This window comes from Stenella coeruleoalba (genome assembly GCF_951394435.1).
Source record: "Stenella coeruleoalba genome assembly, chromosome: 3".
In the NCBI taxonomy this organism is placed as follows: Eukaryota; Metazoa; Chordata; class Mammalia; order Artiodactyla; family Delphinidae; genus Stenella; species Stenella coeruleoalba.
This window is the reverse complement of record NC_137148.1, coordinates 101,259,248-101,275,021: the sequence shown is the minus strand read 5'-3', so window position 1 is coordinate 101,275,021 and position 15,774 is coordinate 101,259,248.

Here is a 15,774-nt window from a genome sequence, read left to right as displayed (position 1 = left end):
ATTTTTCCTTAAGATGTAGAACAGTTAAATATATGCATATCAATAAATGTGATATATCACATAATAGAAAGAAAAAAATCATGATCATATCAAAACACAGAAAAAGCATTTAAAAATTCAACACCCATTCATGATAGAAAATCTTAACAAATTAGGTATAGAAAGAATGTACTTCAACATGGCCTGTACAATGTACAGGCTATGTATGACAAGTTCACAGATAATATCATATTCAGTGATGAAAGGTTGAATGCTTTTCCTCTAAGATCAAGACAAGACAAAGTCTCAACTCTCATCACTCCTATGGAAAACCGTACTGGAAGTTCTAACCTGAGTAATTAGGCAATGAAAAGAAATGAGACGTATCAGAATTGGAAAGTAAGAAGTAAAATTTGCTCTATTTACCAATGACATCATTTTATATATAGAAAATCCTCAAGACTTCACACACACACACACACACACACACACACACACACACACACACAAATCCTGTAAGATCTAAACAACAAATTCAGTAAAGTTTCAGGACACAAAATTAGTATAAAGAATCAGTAGTGTTTCTATACACTAGAAACTATCTGAGTAGAAATAAAGAAATTGATCCCATCTATGAAAGAGAAACAGACTCACAGAAGTAGAGAACAGACTCGTGGTTGCCAAGTGGGAGGGGGGATGGGGGAGGGATGGATAGGGAATTTGGGAATAATAGATGCAAACTATTTTACGTATGTATAACTGAATCAATTTGCTGTACACCAGAAACTAACACAACATGGTAAATCAACTATACTTCAATAAAATAAATTTTTAAAAAGGAAATTGATCCCATTTCCACTAACATCAAAAACAATAATATTCTCAGGAATAAATTTAACCAAAGAGGTGAAAGATCTCTATACTGAAAACTACAAGACATTGATGAAAGAAACGGAAGAAGACACAAATAAATGGAAATAAATGGAAAGATAATCCAAACTCACAGATTGGAAGAATTAATATTGTTAAAATGTCAATATTACCAAAAGCCAATGCAATCTCTATCAAGATTCCATTGGTGGGGAATCTTCAAGATGGTGGAGGAGTAAGACGTGGAGATCAACTTCCTCCCTACAAATACACCAAAAATATATCTACACGTGGAACAACTCCTACAGAACACTTACTGAACTCTAGCAGAAGACCCCACACATCCCCAAAGGCAAGAAAATCCCCACGTACCTGCATAGGGCAAAAGGAAAAAGAAAAAACAGAGACAAAAGGATAGGGATGGGACCTGCACCTCTGGGAGGGAGCTGTGAAGGAGGAAAAGTTTCCACACACTAGGAAACCCCTTCACTGGCAGAGACGGGGGGTGGGTGGGTGGGGAAGCTTTGGAGCCATGGAGGAGAGTGCAGCAACAGGGGTGCAGAGGGCAAAGTGGAGAGATTCCTGCACAGAGGATAGGTGCCAACCAGCACTCACCAGCCTGAGAGGCTTGTCTGCTCACCCGCTGGGGCGGGTGGGGGCTAGGAGCTGAGGCTCGGGCTTTGGAGGTCAGATCCCAGGGAGAGGACTGGGGTTGGCTGTGTGAACACAGCCTGAAGGGGGCTAGTGTGCCACAGCTAGCCGGGAGGGAGTCCAGGAAGAAGTCTGGACCTGCCTAAGAGGCAAGAGACCATTGTTTCAGGGAGCGCAAGAAGAGGGGATTCCTTCTCTGTCTGCCCACAGAAGGCAGAACACCACCTAAATGAGCTCCAGAGACAGGGACAAGCTGCAGTTATCAGCTCGGACCCCAGAGACAGGCATGAAATGCTAACGCTGCTGCTGCAGCCACCAAAAATCCTATGGGCAAGCACAGGTCACTATCCCCAACCCCCTGGGAGCCTGTGCAGCCCACCACTGCCAGGGTCCCATGATCAAGGACAACTTCCCCAGGAGAATACACGGTGCACCTCAGGCTGTTGCAATGTCACTCTGGCCTCTGCCATCGCAGGCTCACCCCACATTCCAATTATAACTACTGTACCCCTCCCTCCCCCTGGCCTGAATGAGCAAGAGCCCCTTAATCAGCCACTGCTTTAACCCCATCCTGTCTGGGTGGGAACAGATGCCTGAGGGTGACCTACATGCAGAGGGGGGCCAAAACCAAAGCTGAACCCCCCAGGAGCTGTGTGAACAAAGATTTATTAATTACTTTTTAAAAAATAATTTTTTTATTTTAATAACTTTATTATTTTTTTCTTTCTTTCTTTCTTTTTCTCTTCTCCCTTTTCTTCTGAGCTGTGTGGCTGACAGGGTGTTGGTGCTCTGGCTGGGTATCAGGCCTGAGCCTCTGAGGTGGGAGAGCCAAGTTCAGAACATTGGACCACCTGAGGCCTCCCGGCCCCACATAATATCAATTGGCAAGAGCTTCCCCAGAGATCTTTGTCTCAACACTAAGACTGAGCGCTACTCAATGACCAGCAAGCTCCAGTTCTGGACACCCAATGCCAAACAACTAGCAAGACAGGAACACAACCCCACCCATTAGCAGAGAGGGCACATAAAGTCATACTAAGTTCACAGACACCCCAAAACATACCACCAGATGTTGCCCTGCCCACCAGAAAGAAAAGATCCAGACCCACCCACCAGAACATAGGCATCAGTCCCCTCTAACAGGAAGCCTACACAGGCCACGCAACTAACCTCAAATACTGGGGGCAGACACCAAAAACAACAGGAACTACAAACCTGCAGCCTGTGAAAACGAGACTCCCAAAAAAGTAAGTTAAGCAAAATGAGAAGACAGAGAAATATGCACCAGATGAAGGAGCAAGGTAAAAACCCAGCAAACTAAACAAATGAAGATGAAATAGGCAGTCTACCTGAAAAACAATTCAGGATAATGATAGAAAAGATGATCCAAATTTTTCAAAATAGAATGGAGAAAATACAAGAAACATTCAACAAAGACCTAGAAGAACTAAAGAGCAAACAAACAATGATGAACAACACAAAAAATGAAATTAAAAATTCTCTAGATGCAATCAATAGCAGAATAACTGAGGCAGAAGAACGGATAAGTAACCTGGAAGATAAAATAGTGGAAATAACTACTGCAGAGCAGAATAAAAAGAATGAAAAGAATTGAGGACAGTCTCAGAGGCCTCTGTGGCAACACTAAATGCACCAACATTCAAATTATAGGGGTTCCAGAAGAAGAAGAGAAAAAGAAAGGAAATGAGAAAATATTTGAAGAGATTATAGTTGAAAACTTCCCTTACATGGGAAAGGAAATAGTTACTCAAGTCCATGAAGCGCAGAGAATCCCATACAGGATAAATCCAAGGGGAAACACGCCAAGACACATATTAATCAAGCTATCAAAAATTAAATACAAAGAAAAAGTATTAAAAGCAGCAAGGGAAAAACAACAAATAACATACAAGGGAATCCCCATAGGGTTAGCAGCTGAACTTTCAGCAGAAACTCTGCAAGCCAGAAGGGCATGGCAGGACATATTAAAAGTTATGAAACGGAAAAACCTACAAGCAAGATTACTTTACCCAGCAAGGATCTCATTCAGATTCGACACAGAAATTAAAACCTTTACAGATAGGCAAAAGCTAAGAGAATTCAGCACCACCAAACCAGTTTTACAAGAAATGCTAAAGGAACTTATCTAGGCAGGAAACACAAGAGAAGGAAAAGACTTACAAAAGCAAAACAAAACAATTAAGAAAATGGTAACAGGAACATACATACTGGTAATTACCTTAAATGTAAATGGATTAAATGCTCCAACCAAAAGACACAGACTGGCTGAATGGATACAAAACCAAGACCTGTATATATGCTGTCTACAAGAGACCCACTTCAGACCTAGGGACACATACAGACTGAAAGGGAGGGGAAGGAAAAGATATTCCATGCAAATGGAAATCAAAAGAAAGCTGGAGTAGCAATTCTCATATCAGAAAAAATAGACTTCAAAATCAAGACTATTACAAGAGACAAAGAAGGACACTACATAATGATCAAGGGATCAATCCAAGAAGAAGATATAACAAATGTAAATATTTATGCACCCAACATAGGAGCACCTCAATACATAATACATAAGGCAAATGCTAACAGCCATAAAAGGGGAAATCGGCAGTAACACAATCATAGTAGGGGACTTTAACACCCCACTTTCACCAATAAACAGATCATCCAAGATGAAAATAAATAAGGAAACACAAGCTTTAAAGGACACATTAAACAAGATGGACTTTATTGATATTTATAGGACACTCCATCCAAAAACATCAGAATAGACTTTCTTCTCAAGTGCTCATGGAATATTCTCCAAGATAGATCAGGTCTAGGGTCACATATCATGCCTTGGTAAATTTAAGAACACTGAAATCATATCAAGTATCTTTTCCAACCACAATACTATGAGACTAGATATCAGTTACAGGAAACAAAACTGTAAAAAATACAAACACATGGAGACTAAACAATATGTTACTAAGTAACCAAGAGATCACCAAAGACATCAAAGGACAAATCAAAAAATACCTAGAAACAACTGACAATGAAAACACGATGACCCAAAGCCTATGGGATACAGCAAAGACAGTTCTAAGAGGGAAGTTCATAGCAATACAATCCTACCTCAAGAAAAAAGAAAAATCTCAAACAATCTTGCTTTACCCTTAAAGGAACAAGACAAAGAACAAACAAACAAACAAAAAAACCCAAAGTTAGCAGTAGGAAAGAAATCATAAAAATCAGATCAGAAATAAATGAAAGAGAAATGAAGAAAACAATAGCAAAGATCAATAAAACTAAAAGCTGGTTCTTTGAAAGATAAACAAAATTAATAAACCATTAGCCAGAGTCATCAAGAAAAAAAGAGAGAAGACTCAAATCAACAGAATTAGAAATGAAAAAGGAGAGTAACAAATGATACTGCAGAAATACAGAAGATCATGAGAGATTACTACAAGCAACTATATGATATGGCAATAAAATGGACAATCTGGAAGAAATGGACAAATTCTTAGAAAAGCACAACCTTCCAAGACTGAACCAGGAAGAAATAGAAAATATAAACAGACCAATCACAAGCACTGAAATTGTAACTGTGATTAAAAATCTTCCAGCAAACAAAAGCCCAGGACCAGATGGCTTCACAGGTGAATTTTATCAAACATTTAGAGATGAGCTAACACCTATCCTTCTCAAACTCTTCCAAAATATAGCAGTGGGAGGAACACTCCCAAACTCATTCTACGAGGTCACCATCACCCTGATACCAAAACCAGACAAAGATGTCACAAAAAAAGAAAACTACAGGCCAATATCACTGATGAACATAAGTGCAAAATTTCTCAACAAAATACTAGCAAACAGAATCCAATTGCACATTAAAAGGATCATACGCCATGATCAAGTGGGGTTTATCTCAGGGATGCAAGGATTTTTCAATATACACAAATCAATCTGTGTGATACACCATATTAACAAATTGAAGGACAAAAACCATATGATCATCTCAATAGATGCAGAAAAATCTTTTGATAAAATTCAACACCCATTTATGATAAAAACTCTCCAGAAAGTAGGCATAGAGGGAACCTACCTCAACATAATAAAGGCCATATATGACAAACCCAAAAGCCAACCTCATTCTCAATGTTGAAAAACTGAAACCATTTCCACTAAGATCAGGAACAGGAGAAGGCTGCCCATTCTCATCACTAGTATTCAAAATAGTTTGGGAAGTTTTAGCCACAGCAATCAGAGAAGAAAAAAAAATAAAAGGAATCCAAACTGGAAAAGAAGAAGTAAAGCTGTCACTGTTTGCAGATGACATGATACTATACATAGAGAATCCTAAAGATGCTACCAGAAAACTACTAGAGCTAATCAATGAATTTGGTAAAGTAGCAGGATACAAAATCAATGCACAGATATCTCTTGCATTCCTATACACTAATGATGAAAAATCTGAAAGAGAAATTAAGGAAACAATCCCATTTACCACTGCAACATAAAGTATAAAATACCTAGGAATAAACCCACCTAAGGAGACAAAAGACCTGTATGCAGAAAATTATAAGACACTGATGAAAGAAATTAAAGATGATACAAACAGATGGAGAGATATACCATGTTCTTGGATTGGAAGAATCAACATTGTGAAAATGACTATAATGCCCAAAGCAATCTACAGATTCAGTGCAATCCCTATCAAACTACCAATGGCATTTTTCACAGAACTAGAACAAAAAATTTCACAATGTTTATGTAAACACAAAATAACCCAAATAGCCAGAACGATCTTGAGAAAGAAAAACAGAGCTGGAGGAATTAGGATCCCTGACTTCAGACTATACTACAAAGCTACAGTAATCAATGCAGCATGGTACTGGCACAAAAATAGAAATATATATCAATGGAATAGGACAGATAGTCCAGAGATAAACCCATGCACATATGGCCACCTTATCTTTGATAAAGGAAGCAAGAATATACAATGGAGAATAAACAGCCTCTTCAGTAAGTGGTGCTGGGAAAACTGGACAGCTACATGTAAAAGAATGAAATTAGAACACTCCCTAACACCATACACCAAAATAAACTCAAAATGGATTAAAGACCTAAACATTAGGCCGGACACTATCAAACTCTTAGAGGAAAACATAGGCAGAACACTCTATGACATAAATCACAGCAAGATCCTTTTTGACCCACCTCCTAGAGAAATGGAAATAAAACCAAAAATAAACAAATGGGTCCTAATGAAACTTAAAGCTTTTGCACAGCAAAGGAAACCATAAACAACACTGAAAGACAACCCTCAGAATGGGAGAAAATATTTGCAAATGAAGCAAGTGACAAAGGATTAATCTCCAGAATATACAAGCAGCTCATGAAGCTCAATATCAAAAAACAAACAACCCAATCCAAAAATGGGCAAAGACATACATAGACATTTTTCCAAAGAAGATATACAGATTGCCAACAAACATATGAAAGGATGCTCAACATTACTAATCACTAGAGAAATGCAAATCAAAACTACAATGAGGTATCACCTCACACCAGTTAGAATGGCCATCATCAAAGAATCTACAAACAATAAATGCTGGAGAGGGTATGGAGAAAAGGGAACCCTCTTGCACTGTTGGTGGGAATGTAAATTGATACAGGTACTATGGAGAGCAGTATGGAGGTTCCTTAAAAAACTAAAAATAGAACTACCGTATGACCCAGCAATCCCACTACTGGGCATATACCCTGAGAAAACCATAATTCAAAAAGTCATGTACCACAATGTTCATTGCAGTACTATTTACAATAGTCAGGAGATGGGGTCAACCTAAGTGTACATCGACAGATGAATGGATAAAGAAGATGTGGCACATATATACAATGGAATATTACTCAGCCATAAAACGAAATGTAAGTGAGTTATTTGTAGTGAAGTGGATGGACCTAGAGTCTGTCATACAGAGTGAAGTAAGTCAGAAACAGAAAAAAAAATACCGTATGCTAACACATATATATGGAATGTTAAAAAAAAGGTTCTGACGAACCTAGGGGCAGGATAGGAATAAAGACGCAGACATAGAGAATGGACTTGAGGATGGAGTGGAGGGGAGAGAATGGACTTGAGGACGGGGTGGAGGGGGGAAGGCTAAGCTGGAATGAAGTGAGAGAGTAGCACTGACATATATACAGCACCAAATGTAAAGTAGATTCCTAGTGGGAAGTAACTGCATTGCACAGGGAGATCAGCTTAGTGCTTTGTGACCACCTGGAGGGGTGGGACAGGGAGGGTGTGGGAGGGAGAAACAAGAGGGAGGGGATATATGTATACATATACCTGATTCACTTTGTTATACAGCAGAAACTAACACAACACTGTAAAGCAATTATACTCCAACAAAGGTATTAAAAAAAAAGAAAAAAGATTCCATTGGCAGTTTTTACAGAAGTAGAAAAAACATTCCTAAAATTTATATGGAACCACAAAAACCCCAAATAGCCAAAGCAATCTTAAGAAGAACAAAGTGGTAGCCATCTCACATCTTGATTTCAAGCTATATTATAATGTTTTATTAATCAAAACATTATGGTATGGACATCAAAAAGACACATAGACCAATGGGACAGAGTCAAGAGCCCAGAAATAAATCAATCATATACAGTCAAATGAGATTTGACAATGGATCCAAGCATACTCTGTGGAGAAAAGACAATGTCTTCAGTAAATGTTCTGGGGAAATTTGATATTCACAATTAAAAGAATGAAACTGGACACTTACCTTACACCATTACCCCAAATTAACTTGAAATGGATTACAAGATTTAAATATAAGATGGAAAACCATAAAACTCCTAGAAAAAATCATGGGATAAAAGCTCCTTGACATGCATAAAGAAATTGTGCTATATATACACACTGGATATTATTCAGACATAAAAAAGAAGAAACTAGTGTCTTTTTGGCAAGATGAATGGACCTCGAAGGCATTATGCTAAGTGTGATAAGTCAGAAAGAGAAAAACAAGTACTCTATGATCTCACTTTATGAGAAATCTAAAAAACAGAAACAAAAAACCCACCAAATCATAGAAAAAGAGTTAAGGTTTATGGTTACCAGAGGCAGGATTTGGGGGAGGGGAAATTGGAGGAAGATAGTCAAAAGGTACAAACTTCCAGTTATAAGATGATAAAGTACCAGGGACATAATGTACATTATTACTATAGCTAAAACTGTGTGGTATAGATGAACATTGTTAAGGGAGTATATCCTAAGAGTTCTCATTACAAGGAAAAAAATACTTTTTTATTTTTCTTTTTGTATCTATGAAATGATAGCTGATAACTAAACTTATGTGATAATCATTTTACAATATACATAAGTCAAATCATTATGCTGTATACATTAAATAGCACTTTATGTCAATTATATATCTATAAAACTGAGGAAAAAGGAGAAAAAATATTGAATAACTGCAAAAAATCCTCAAAATTATATTAAATATGCTTAAAAAGCTAAAGAAGAACATGAACAAGGGACTAAAGGAAATCAGAAAATAATCAACATAATAAAAATATCGACAAAGAGAGAGAAATTATCAAAAGGAAACAAAAAAATTCTGGCCTGAAAAATACAATAACTGAATTGAAAAATACAGATGGGTTTAATAAGCTTACCCAAACATGCAAAGGAAAGAATCAGCAAATTTTAAGACAGGCCATTTGAAATGATCAATTCTGGGGAGGAAAAAAAAAGGTAGAAAAATAAACAGGGCTTGTGGGATACCATCAAATAGCTCAATATGCACATTATAGGAGTAGACAAATAAAAGACAGAATGGGACAAAGATTTAATTTGAGAAATTAATAGCTGAGAACTTCCAAACTTGAGGAAATACATGGAGATACAAATAAAAGAAGATAAAAGACCTCTAAGTAGGAAAAACCTATTACAGTCAAACTGTTGCAAATCAACAACAAAGAAAAAAATCTTGAAAGTAACAAGAGAAAAGTGACTCTTCTCGTATATTAGATCCTCTGTAAGAGCATAAGCAGATTTCCTGACAGAAACCTTGCAGGCTAGAAGGCATTAGGATGATAAATTTAAAATGCCAAAAAAAAAAAAAAAAAGTAGAGTCTACCAAGAATTCTATATGCAGTAAAACTATCCTCCAAAAATCAAGGAGAAATTATGACATTCTGAAATAAACCAAAGCTAGGGAGTTCATCACCATTAGATCTGCACTACAGGATATGCTAAAGGGAGTTCTTCAAATTGAAATGAAAGGATAACAGACAATAACTTGAAGACACGAAAATATAAAGTTCTCCAGTAAAAGTAAATACAGGAACAAAGATAAAACCAGTATTTTTAAACAGAATTTAAAAGATAAAAACATAAAAATTATATCTATGTTAATGGGTAATGATATATAAAGATGTAATTTGTGATCAATAGCACAAAGCTGGGTGTGGGTAGCTCTAAAGCAGTAGAGCCTTTTCCCTCTCTCTTTAATGGGATATAGTTGACAAACAAAGGAATAGAGTTTTTGTATGCAACTGAACTTAAGTTGTTATTTGTTTCAAATATATTATTGTAAGTTTATAATCCCCAGTATAACTGCAAAGAAAATATCTGTAGTATGTACACAGAAAGGAAATGAGAAGGGTATTAAGATGCATCACCACAAAAATCAACAAAACACAAAGGGCAGTATGGAAGGAAATAACAAACAAACCTATAAGACAAACAAAACAAGTAACAAAATGATAATAGTAAGTCTTTTAAATAATTCAGTAATTACTTTAAATGTAAGTAGATTAACTCCCCAATCAAAAGACATAGATTGGCAAAATGGATTAAAGAAAAATGACCAACTATGTGCTGTCTACAGGAGACTCACTTTAGATCTAAGGACACACAGATTGAAAGTGAAAGGATAGAAAAAGATACTCCATGCAAAGAGTAGCCAAAATAGAGTAAGAATGGCTATAATAAAATCAGACAATACAGTTTAAGTCAAAAACTGTTATGAGAGACAAAGATAGAATTTATATAACCATAAAAGAATTGATTCATCAAGGTCTAACAATTATAAATATTTTTACATGGAACCCTAGAGCTTCTAAAAACATGAAGCAAACTTTCAGAATCTAAGGGAGAAAATATTAACACAACAATAGCAACACAATAATAGTAGAAGACTTCAATACTCCACATTTAATAATAGAACACTGAAACAGAAGATCCTTAAGTAAATAGATGACTTGAACAACACTGCAGGCCAATTTGACCTAACAGACATATACTGAACAGTTCATCAAACAAAAACAGAACATATATTCTTCTCAAATACACATGAAACATTCTTCTAGGATAGGCCACATGTTAGGCCAGAAATCAAATTAACAAATATTGAGATTATTCAAAGTATCTTTTCAAAGATACAATAAAATGAAAAAGAAATCACTAGCAGAAGGGAAACTGGGAAATTCATATATACATGGAAATTAAATAACACACCCTTAAACAACAAGTAGGTCAAAGAAGAATTCACAAATTACAAAAGATCATAAGACAAATGAAAATCAAAACATAGCATATAAAAACTTATGGGATGCAGTAAAAGTGTGCTAAGAGAAAAATTTATAGTTGTAAACACATTAAAATGAAGAAAGATCTCAAATCAACAGCCTAACTTTATACCTTAAGTAACTAAAAAAGGAATAAACAAGACCCAAAGCTAACAGAAAAAAAAAAAAAAAAGGGAAGCAAAGGTTAGAGCAGATAAACAAAGGGAAAAAAATAGAAAAAAAAAATCAAGAATTGATTCTTTAAAATGTTCAAAAAATTGGGAAAACTTTAGATAGAATGACTAAGAAAAAAAGAGAGAAGACTCAAATAACTAAAATCAGAAATGAAAGAGAGGATATTACTACTTGTTTTACATAAATAAAAAGAACTATAAGAGAGCACCATAAACAACTACATGCAAATAAAATTGGACAACCTAGGTGAAATAAGCAAATTCCTAGAAACACACAGCCTACCAAGACTGCATCATGAACAAAAAGTAATATGAATAGACATATAACTATAAAGAGATTGAATCAGTAATGAAAAATCTCCCAATAAAGAAAAGCCCAAGGCCAGATGACTTCTAAATACTTATAGGAGAATTAAGAAAAATCATCTACAATCTCTTCCAATAAATTGAAGTAGATGGAAAACTTCTAAACTCATTCTGTGAGGCAGCATTAACAAGATTAACAAAACCAGATAATGACACTGCAAGAAAACTACAAACCAATATCCTTGATGAACAATGATGCAAAAATCCTCAATAAAATACTAGTGAATAGAATTCAACAATACACCAAAAGGATTATAAACTGTGACCAAGTGGGATTTATCCCTAAATGCAATGATGGTTCAGAATACCCAAAACAACAACAACAACAATAAAATACACCACTTTAAAAGAATGAAGGGGGGAAAAAAATCACATGATCATCTCAATTGATGTAGAAAAATTATTTGATAGAATTCAACACCATTTCCTGATAAAAAACACTCAACAAACTACACACAGAAGGAAAATACCTCAACATAAGGAAGCCCCTACATGAAAAACCCACAGTTAACAGCATACTCAATGATAAAAGAATGAAAGCTTTTCCTCTAAGATCAGGAAAAAGACAATGATGCCTACTTTTATCACTTCATTTAACATAGTACTGGAAGTCCTGGCCAGGGTAATGAGGCAAGAAAAAGAAATGAGGCAACCAAATTGGAAAAGAGAAGTAAAATTATCTTTGTTAGCAGACAGTATGACCTTATATGTAGATAACTCTAAAAATTCCACAAGAAAAAACCCTGTTAGAACTAATAAATGAATTCAACAAAGCTGTAGGATACAAAACATACAGGCAAAATCTATTGTGTTTCTATACACCAATAAACAAAAAGGAAATTAAGTAAACAATTCCATTTACAGCAACAGTAAAAAGAATACTTAGGAATAAACTTAACCAAGGAATCAAAAGACGTGTACACTGAAAACTATAAGATGTTGCTGAAAGAAATTAAAGATGACACCAATAAGTGGAAAGACATCTTATGTTCATTGATTACAAGACTTAATAGTACTAAGCTATAAATACCACTAAAAGCACTCTACAATAAAGTCTCTATCAAAATCCCAGTGACCTTTTTTTTGTTTTCCTAGAAATAGAAAAATCCACCCTAAAATTCATATGGAATCTTAAGGGACCCTGAATAGCCAAAAGAATCTTGAGAAAAAGAACAAAGTTTGAAGTCTTAACTTTGATTTCAAAATTTACTACACATATACAGTAATCAAAATAGTGTGGTATTGGCATAATGACAGACTGATAGACCAATGGAATGGAATAAAGAGCTCAGAAGTAAATCCTCACATATATGGTCCAATGATTTTCACCAAGGATACCAAAACCGTCAATGGAGAAAGGGCAAACTTTTCAATAAATGGGGCTGGGAAAACTGGATATTTACATGTAAAAGAATGAAGTTGGACCCATACCTTACATCATATACATCAGTTAACTCAAAATGGGATCAAAGGCCTAAATTTAAGAACTAAAACTATAAAACTCTTACAAGAAACATAGAGAAAATCTTTGCAACATTGGATTTGGCAATGATTTCTTGGATATGACACCAAAAGCAAAGGCAACAAAAGAAAAAAAGATAAACTGGAATAAATCAAAACTAAAAATTTTTGTGCAAAGGACACAATCAACAGAGTGAAAATATCAGATGTATAAAATACTACAACAGCAATGACAAAATCAAGCAACCCAATTAAAAAATGGCTGAGAACTTGAATAGACATTTCTCCAAAGAAGATATATAAACTACCAATAAGCACATGAAAAGATGGTCACCATCACTAAACATTCACATCAATACCACAATGAGATATCACCTCACACCAACTAGAATGAGCACTACAAACAAACAGCCCCAGAAAATAACAGTTGTTGGTAGAGATGTAAAGAAATTGAGAAACTTGTGCTCTGTTGAAGGAATGTAAAATGGTACAGTCACTATGGAAAACAGTACGGCATTTGCTCAAAAAAATGAAAAACAGGAATGATCATATTGTATTAGGGTTCTTCAGAGATAAAGAATGAATAGGGTTGTTCGGAGAAACAGAACAATAGGATATTTATTATGAGGAATTGGCTCAAGTAGTTATAGAACTTATGAAGCCTCAAGATCTACTGTCTGCAAGCTAGAGACACATGAAAGCCAGTGGTATAATTCAGTAAGTCCAAAGGCCTGAGAACCAGAGGAGCCAATGATGCAAATTCTCAGTTCAAGGGCAGGAAAAGATGACATGGTATGTCTTAGCTCAAACAGTGAGGCAGGAAAAAAGGAACAAAATCCTCCTTCCTCTGCCTTTTGTTGTATTCAGACCCTCAATGAATTTGGATAATACTCACCCACTTTGAGGACAATCTATTTTACTGAGTCTAAGAATTCAAATACTAATTTCAGCTGGATAAAGAAATTCTGACATATGTCACAACATGGATGAACCTTGAGGACATTATGCTAAGTTAAATAAGTCAGTCACAAAAGGACAAATATTGTATAACTCCACTTATATGAGGTAGCTTGAGCAGTCAAATTCACAGAGAAAGAAAGTAGATTGCTAGTTGCCAGGGCCCGGGGGAGTGGGAACAGGGAGTTAATGTTTAATGAGTATGTAGTTTCAGTTTCACAAGGTGAAAAAGAGATCTGGAGATGGATGGTGATGATGGTCACTCAACAATATGAATGTATTTCATGCCACTTGACCATACCCTTAAAAATGATTAAGATGGTAAATTTTACATTATGGGTATTTTACAATAAAAAAGGTTTTAATGAAGGATTTCAGACCCCACTTGGATTTCTGAGCTTGCATATTAACAAGATCACAGGACCTGGACTAGAAAGGCATCCCACACTGAGATGCCACCCCCAACGCGTACTCAGGAACACTCCACGCATGGCTATATACACACAGATATTAGTAAGAATTAGCAGAACTGGCCCTATAATACCTAACTCAGGCATTATATGTAAGAAGATTGAGGAAATGAGGAAGAAGGAATTGTTGGAACTCTGAGCGATCAACCTACAGGAGGGCACTGGGGCTTTTTCTCTCCCTTTCCTCTCCCTCTCTCTCCTCTCCACTCCCCTTCCCTCTCTAACTGGTGGTCCCAGTGTGAAGGGTTCTAAGGCAATTACTCATCAAGTTTGATAGTGCCCACAAGAGGAGAGACTGTCATCTCATTCCTCTATTGACCATCTGCTAAGTCACATTTAGATTTACTGAATGCAGCTTTCTAAGCAGGAAGGAGAGGGCTGATGAGAGAGGGTAGGATGAAAACAAAGAGGAGTAACTTGAATCTCCAACAGATGTGTGAGGATCTGAGGTAGGAGGTAGATGGGCCTCTGGGCTGAGCTGCTGGAGTTTGTCAAGTGGAGTAAATTGGAGCTTGTTTTCCCTGACACTTCAAGGACAAAGTTAATGGCAGAAGCTGAGCTCTGCTGGAGCAAAGAGATAAGATGACCACATCTATCACTCCTGAGGTCAAGGAGACCTCCCTAACTACACATGCACAAGAATGCTCCTCGGGGGTCAAAAAGGGAGGGAGCACCACCCCATAATAGGTGCTATCAATATCCCATAGGCCCCCATGCTGGAATCCGTTTTGGCAAAAAGACGTGCATGCATATTGGGAAGGGCCAGATGTGGGAAAAGAGGCGAGATAATTGGCCAGAGGAAAACAAAGACCCAGAAGAAATGCTCCATTTATGTGATTTAAATCACCTCTGTGGCACGCTCCTCATTAGGAAGGATGCCCAACACTCTTCCCTGGGTGTGTATTTCTGCCTTCCTTCTGCTCTAAGTAAGTTGCTCCTTTGTTCTCTTTGCACATACTGGGCTTCCAATAAACTTTGTGCCTGCTCTACATTGTCTTTTTGTGGAATTCTTTCTCCAAAAAAGACAAGGATGGAGGTCCTCTCACCTCCTGACATCAGATCCTACGGGTCAGGGGGTGCTATGAAAGGGAGATGGGCCTGAGCTAACCTTGCTGGAACCCACAGATAGGCCCATGAATGAGAGGTTACAGGTTGTTCCCCTAGTCCCCACCCCAGGCATTAGAGTTTAGGAGGGTAGAAAGAAGTCAAGCTGGAACTGGATGTTCCACATCAGAGAATGGTACAGA